Genomic DNA, 7,196 nt, shown 5'->3' on the forward strand with positions numbered 1-7,196 from the left:
ACAGGCCATTGTCATCCCAGAAAAACTATAAAAGAGCCCTGCATTCTACACCAAAGGAACGAGAAGTGAAGAGAGCAGAAGAAGAGGGAAGAAGAAGGAAAAGGGGAAAAGGCTGAATTCCCCTCGGCCACGCGCTGACTCTTCCCATCGCCTGAAATACGCTTCGGAACTCTGCCGGATTTTCGGGAAACGAGCGGAATGCTGCCCAACTTCAGCGTGGTGCGAAATTCTTCCAATTAACAAACAGAGTCTTTCATGACGCCGAAATCTCTGGCCCAAGTGAAGCCTGGAGTTCTCCTCTGCCACCAAACAGACGTCGGATTCTCCCGACGTCGGGCATTCACTCTTCGCCAAGTTCTATCCCAAAGCGGACTTCTACCGGTTTATCGACGACATTCGCCTGGACGTCTATACTCCATTTTTTAGCCTCAATGTTTGTCTTTTGCTCACTTGCATTTATTTGTGAGTGATATATAATATGATATTCTACCAACGTATTTAAATATAAAAAAAATTGTTTAAAAAGTTCTTGTCATTATTAAAATCGACTTACAATTAAGAGAAGACACTATCATATCCACGTCATTAAGATGAATATTAACTATTCTATTAAAGTTATTTGAAATTCAGAAATAAGCGATAGAAATTATCATTTCATAATCAAATAAACTACAAGTAAAACAACATGATTATCGTGAAAGATATATATGATATTCTTCATGGTGGTTTAGGTGTCAATTCAGGTGTAACAAGCGATTGGGTCTAAAACCAAGTTGACCCGACTGTAAATGAGTTAAACTCGAACCCGGACCAGTATAGCTAAACGAGTCAGGATTTCCAACTCGAAACCGACCAGACTGTTATTCAGGATTTGACCTGATCCGACCCGAGAACCAGGCTTATGCCTGTCCTTCACAGCACAAATTGTTTAGAGTGTGCGAGCCTACGGGATGTAGGGCCTGGGCGAGGGTCGAATCTCACGCAGATCGGAGTGAAGGACGGCAGGACGCAAGGAGGTGGACTTGCATGGAGGAGGGGCTCGATCTCGACCTGGAAGGCTGCAAGTATATGCAAGAGGTCGAAGGCAACTCAAGCACGGCAAATAGGACGGAGGTCGCCAAAGTCGGGGCTTGCCAATCAGAGCCGATGGTGCTAGCGAACTAGAGTGGCAACACGGGCATAGGTCGTAGTTATCACGCGCGGCGTGGTTTGACAGTGGACTGGAGCTTAGGCCACAGTCATCATGCAAGGATCCAAGGTTAAGTCGGGTCAAGCTTCGGGGTCGTCAACTCGAATCCGACCCGTTTTTAGATAGTGCAGAAATCTTGAACCCGAAACTCGACACATTTCACATATAGGTGTGATCGGAACCCAAAGTTTTTTCGAGTCGGGTCGGCGGCGTAACGTCAACACTTGACCAAATAAAAAGCTTGGTTATACAATAAAGATATTATTACTTTACTATCACCTTTGATTACGGTTCATTTAGGACGGTTATTCTTATTTTTCTTAAGAAATTAATGAAGTAGATAGAAGAGAATTTCTTACTTATTTTTTCCCCATTGTCATAAATAGATTTCTTGATATTGGATGGGGCTCCAAAATTATTTCCTGGATTTGAATTTTCCATATTAAATCTGGCCCTTTATTTTTTGTTTGCTTTTCTATTTTTCTCATTTGTTTGTTTGCAATGTTTAATACCATCCCCAACACATAATATCCTAAATTATATGATAAAGTACTAAAAATTCGAATTTTGAAAAGTGCATTGAATATGAGTATGCGTATTATGAGTTTTGCAATTAAGTTTATTTACACAATAGAAGGTTGAATGAAAGCGGTGATTAAACTTCATTTTAGACAACTTTTTTACTGTTTTATCTTCAGCACTCATCATAATTTTTATTTAGTTACTATCTTTTACTGCTTTTAAAAAAATACACTAAAAAAAATATTTTCTTTACTTCAAAAATTTTCTTTCTTCATACCAGCCATTAGAAAATAATAAGATAGTTATTTCTAAACAAAGCCTAAATAATCTTTAATCTTTATGTATTATAAATTCTTAAATATAAATCATATAAGAAATCTCTTATGGAAATAACACTAAAGTGATGAAAATTATCATTGGCATAATATATACTTCGAAGATAATACATAAGCACAATACATATTGAATGTTGTTGGGGTTGTTAGGCGTTGGAATATTGGGACAGAGCATATGGAAGTTATAGGGAGAATACCTTAGAGGTAGAACTCAGTGAAAACAGGAGAAACAACTCGCCATTCATCTTTTTGCCAGATTTGCAAGGTAAAAACCTTTAATATTCCACACTATAAATTATCTCAGAAGAAATTCCTTCAGGTTCTTTAACCATTTTTAGATACTCCCTTTCATCCTTTATTTATCATGTATTCATACAAGAAACTGTGGAGAGAAGAACTCTTGATGCCTCTTACTTCCAGGTACTTATGAAGAGCCTTTTGCAAGTTCTCGTCTAAATCCCTAACAATAAATGAGAGCAGATTCATTCAGTGACTAATAAAAGGTGCGCAACAGAAAGACCATTGAAGAGCATTAAACAGAAGAATGTGTGTTCTTATTCAAGTTGATTCCTAGAAGAACAAAACATTATTATACAATAGTAATAAAATACTAGGAGAAGAGTAATCTCCAATCATTTGATTGTCATGGTTTTCTTTTGTCTCAACAAGTAAAAAAATCAACGGAAAATGTTGGTACAAGTGTTAAAGAGCTAGTTTGCAATATGTTAGAAATTTTATCAGATTACAAATCCCATCTCCCTTCTTAATCTCAGAGTACAAAGCAAACAGTGAAAAAGAATAACACTAAAAGTAAGTTAATTAGTGATATAAGATCCCCAATTTCTATATTTATTCCAAAAATTATATACGATGACATGAATCTTGGATGAAAAAAGTGAAGAATAGTATAGGTAGTCGACAGCAAGCGCTAAAACTTGTCGAATAATCATGACATAAATCTTTTAAAAAATTAAGCAGCATAATACCAAGTTAAGTGTTGCAGAGTGAGGATGCTTGGTGGCATTGAGTAGCTTTACCTTGGAGATAGGATTACGAAATGAGAATATAGGTGAAAGAGTGGAATAGCTCCTAATGGAATATAGATTAAGAGAGTCGCCTTAGATGGTTTTGGTCACGATACAATGAGAGGCCTTCCGATGACCGATTAGGAAAAATGAGATATTAGATTTGATTGTGTTAAGAAAGGTAGTGTAGACCTAAAAGACTTAGGGTTAGAAAAATCTTTAGAATGTTCTCTTCTTTATTAGATTTAAATGAGCTTGACTTTTAACAAAACACCAATGGCGAAAAGATTCATGTAACCGACGCCCATGTTAGTGTGGACAAAAGCTTTGCGTTTTTGTAAAGTTGTATAGATGAACAAGCCAGGACTAATAAATGGTACGATTTACTTACGAGAACACAGGTCCTTGATATGCTCCCTGGGTGATCAAAATGATCACTTCTTGCTTGCCATGCTTTTCTATTCAAGCTTCATCTGAATTAGAGTTTTGCAACCAATTCCAAGGATAAGCCCTGCCTTTATCTACAGGTTATATGCAATGAAATGTTGGCTGGACTTCTGCGCCCTCCTGATGATCAAACAGTTTTCATCTGTTATCATCCCTCCTCTATATCTAAATTCATGTAAATGGTGACTTTGGAATGCTCTCGTTTATTATATCTCTCTTAAGAGTAATTGTTTGGTCACCATGGCTATCAATTATTTCGAAAGGAAATTTTTCTTTTGAACAATATCTCCTGGCAATAAAAACTTCAGGAATATACAGGTTCAGTAATACCGAAATGAGGATGATGATATAAGTTCATTTAATGGGAACTCACCGTTAGGAGTAACATGGTGGTTGGTTATCTGTCTATTGCTTTAGTCCAGGGAGGAAACATACAGGGCCAGAATCAGTTTGCTTAGTATTCAAAACTATCAATATGAAAAAGTGCAATTGTTATTCTCTCTCAAGCACCATCATGCTCCTAATAAAGTACAATAGGCACAAAGGAGCTATAAGAAGAAGATGAGGTTAACGGCATTAATATTTATTTTAATCATCTTTTAGCCTCTCTCTTATTCATATAAGCAAAATTCTTTTATATGTGACAACACCTTTGTTTTACGGATTGATGAACATGAATTAAAATAAATTTTTTAAAGTGCATTTGTTTTTGTGTATCTTGGTGTTCTCTTTCATCAAGGATCTCTAAGGGTGTCATGGCAAGGCAGTAGAGATGGACTTCAAAAGAAAAAAAGATCACAACCCACAACAAAAACCACATGAAAGTCAACTTTATTTATCACGATTGCATTTTTAAGGTTGTCAAGTTTTCCCATAGCCATTTCATTTTCCTTGTATTTTCACCATTATTTATTCTATGAATCTACATAATAACTAATTATTATCAATAAGTTTATTCTCATTAAAAATACAAAAAAAATCTAAATTAACTTGTTAATTAGACTGTGCTTAAGCAAAATAAATCTGCGCAGGTCATACTTAGTGCAGTTTTTGGCTGAGCATACTTCGTTTAAAAGTGCAGAGATCTACTTGTTCATAACTACGTAAGAAAATATATATTAGGCTTATCATACATTAGATTTGTTAAAGAAAAGATATCCTTACGTATCTGAGCATATTTTAAAAATCATACTTTGCAAAAATGCATTTTGGAACATTTTTATTTTTGCATTTTCTTGTTTTTAGTTTTTGCTATCTATTTTGACGCATATCTTCTATTTATGATTTTCAAGTTTCAACAACTTGATGTATCTCCGAACTTTTCTAATTGAAATTTTGTTTTTTCACAATATCTTCTTATCAAAAACATTCAAAATGACAAAAATCCGAGAGCCACTAGAAAAATTGCTTTTGAAATTAGGAACCTTGCGCATTCTTCACCCTTAGGCAAATTATATTGTATATTTGTAACAATATAGAACCTTACTGTGATTCAAGATCTTAGTAAGCTTATAGCTTAATATATCATTGATTTGCTTTTTACGAGAATATAGGCCCAAACTATAGAAGAGGATTATCCCTATTATCATGTCCAATTTTTAACTACCTTGTAGAGAAAAAATGATCGGTTCAACGTAAAAGAAAGTTTTAAATGACCAGTTCAAACAAATCCATCCCATTGCAAACATTACAATTTGGACCTCTCCATCCGAACAACTCATCTCAAAGATCATGAGAATACCAAACTCTCCCTTAATCAAGAACATAAATTCTCACTCTTGTAGAATGTTTTCGAGGAGATTGGCCAAGAAAGTAACTTATTTACTCTGCCAAGCGTGGAGGCAAAAACTCCGCATGTGAGGTCCTGGAACATAATCAAACATGATACCTCCATTGCAATCTCTCTCGAATCCTTAACAACATTGGAGGTCAAGCACAAAGAAGAAGACAAACTCGCTTGTTGAAAAATGTGAAACTAAAACCACTAACATTCGACCTTGACTAACTGGGATGAAATCCTTCACTCTCTCAAAGAAATATTGATAGAACCCCCAAAGATCAAATGATGCTTACAATCATTGTTGGGATTAAAGTCACTAAACATGCTATTTGCTCGCATATCCTAGTTCCTTTGATATTAGATCAATAATTGAGAGTATTTCTTGTGTTTTTATTAGGAATAAAGCGGCTTGTCCATATTAGAGTAGATTGCTCGTTTTATCCACCTCAGGTGAAGGTGGAAATAATGAACCAACTTTGTATATCTTTTCTCGCCTTAACAATCATAGTTTTTTGCTTCTCTTTCAAAAAACGACAAAATGCTTATGGTAGATCTGGAACCTACCAACAAAAACGTCATTCATCATAACTTTATGGAAACTTCACAAACTTACCTAGCATTCATGAAAATCTCTAGAGAAAACAAACCTAGAGTGTTTTTGTCTTTGACTCATAACAAATTATTCTCTTAAACAAAACTCAAGATATAGGGCGAATGTTTAGTAGTGATTATCCCCAGTTTCTTAACTAAATTTCACAGAATAAGATTCTTCACTACCTAAAAAAACATAGGACAGTACGTCGTTGACAACGGTTCATTCGGCCCGGCTCACCCGACCGCCACCCTTTTTATGGCCCGACAGAACAGGTTCGCGGAACCGAAACAGATCGCGTAGCGAAACAGGAACGGGCGGAACGGACCGAGGGTTTCGTTGGGAGAGCGAGTAAAGTTTCGTTTTCCATATTTAGTAAATAATCTTCTTCGATCGTAAGATCGATCATTCCTTTCTTTCTCACAGCTTTAAAGAAGTATGATTTGGGAGACTGCATCGAGGGGAAGAACGACTCGAAGAGAAAAATAAGGGAAAATAAGGTTAGTTGACATTCTTTCGGATTTTCCTATAAAAATTCCTTTACCTACTTCAATTTAAAGTAGCAATATATTCTTGGAAGGTTTAGGAAGGGATTGAAGCGAGGAAAAAGGAATTACGGAGAGAAGGATTTTGAGAATTTGAGAAGTTCCATTGCAAACGTTGGTAAAAGTGAATTCCCTTCCAATTTCATTTTAATGATATTTAGAAATTAAATCAAAATAATAGTGATAGAAAGTTATGTTGAATTTTAGAGAATTAGAAGTGAAAGATCAGTGTAGGTCTGTTGAATCCCGCGAGATTCAACAGAAAGAGAAATGAATTCAAAGAAGAATCAAGCAGTCGAAGACCTGCAAGAGTTCAGTGCGGTACAAATTATATATAATTTTATGTTTTATTAATGATTTCTTTTTATATATTGATTAAATATTCTTATTTATTACGTTGAAGGCCGTTTATGTTACCTCTTAAGAAAGAACTATATTTACTAAGATTAAAGGTTTGGAAAAGAAAGAATTACTTTATGCAAATGCTTCGTTAATTTAATATATAAATAGAAATAATCAGTGAAAATGAGAAAAGAAAGAACAAAAAAAAAAAGTGAGACACAAAGGAAAGCGTATTGAAATAACAGATCACCCTCATGGGTACTGGCTGGACGCCGACTCGTGCACGAAAGGAAAGGACATTTCTATTGGAAAGGGGAAAAGGAAATCAATTGGAAAAGGTTGTTACCTTTGTACTTTAAGACGGTGCTCCCTGCATAAATCAAATTGGGAAGGAAATGTAAATATCTCTCTCTTCTTGG

Source organism: Dendrobium catenatum, unplaced genomic scaffold, assembly GCF_001605985.2.
Source record: "Dendrobium catenatum unplaced genomic scaffold, ASM160598v2 fragScaff_scaffold_414, whole genome shotgun sequence".
In the NCBI taxonomy this organism is placed as follows: Eukaryota; Viridiplantae; Streptophyta; class Magnoliopsida; order Asparagales; family Orchidaceae; genus Dendrobium; species Dendrobium catenatum.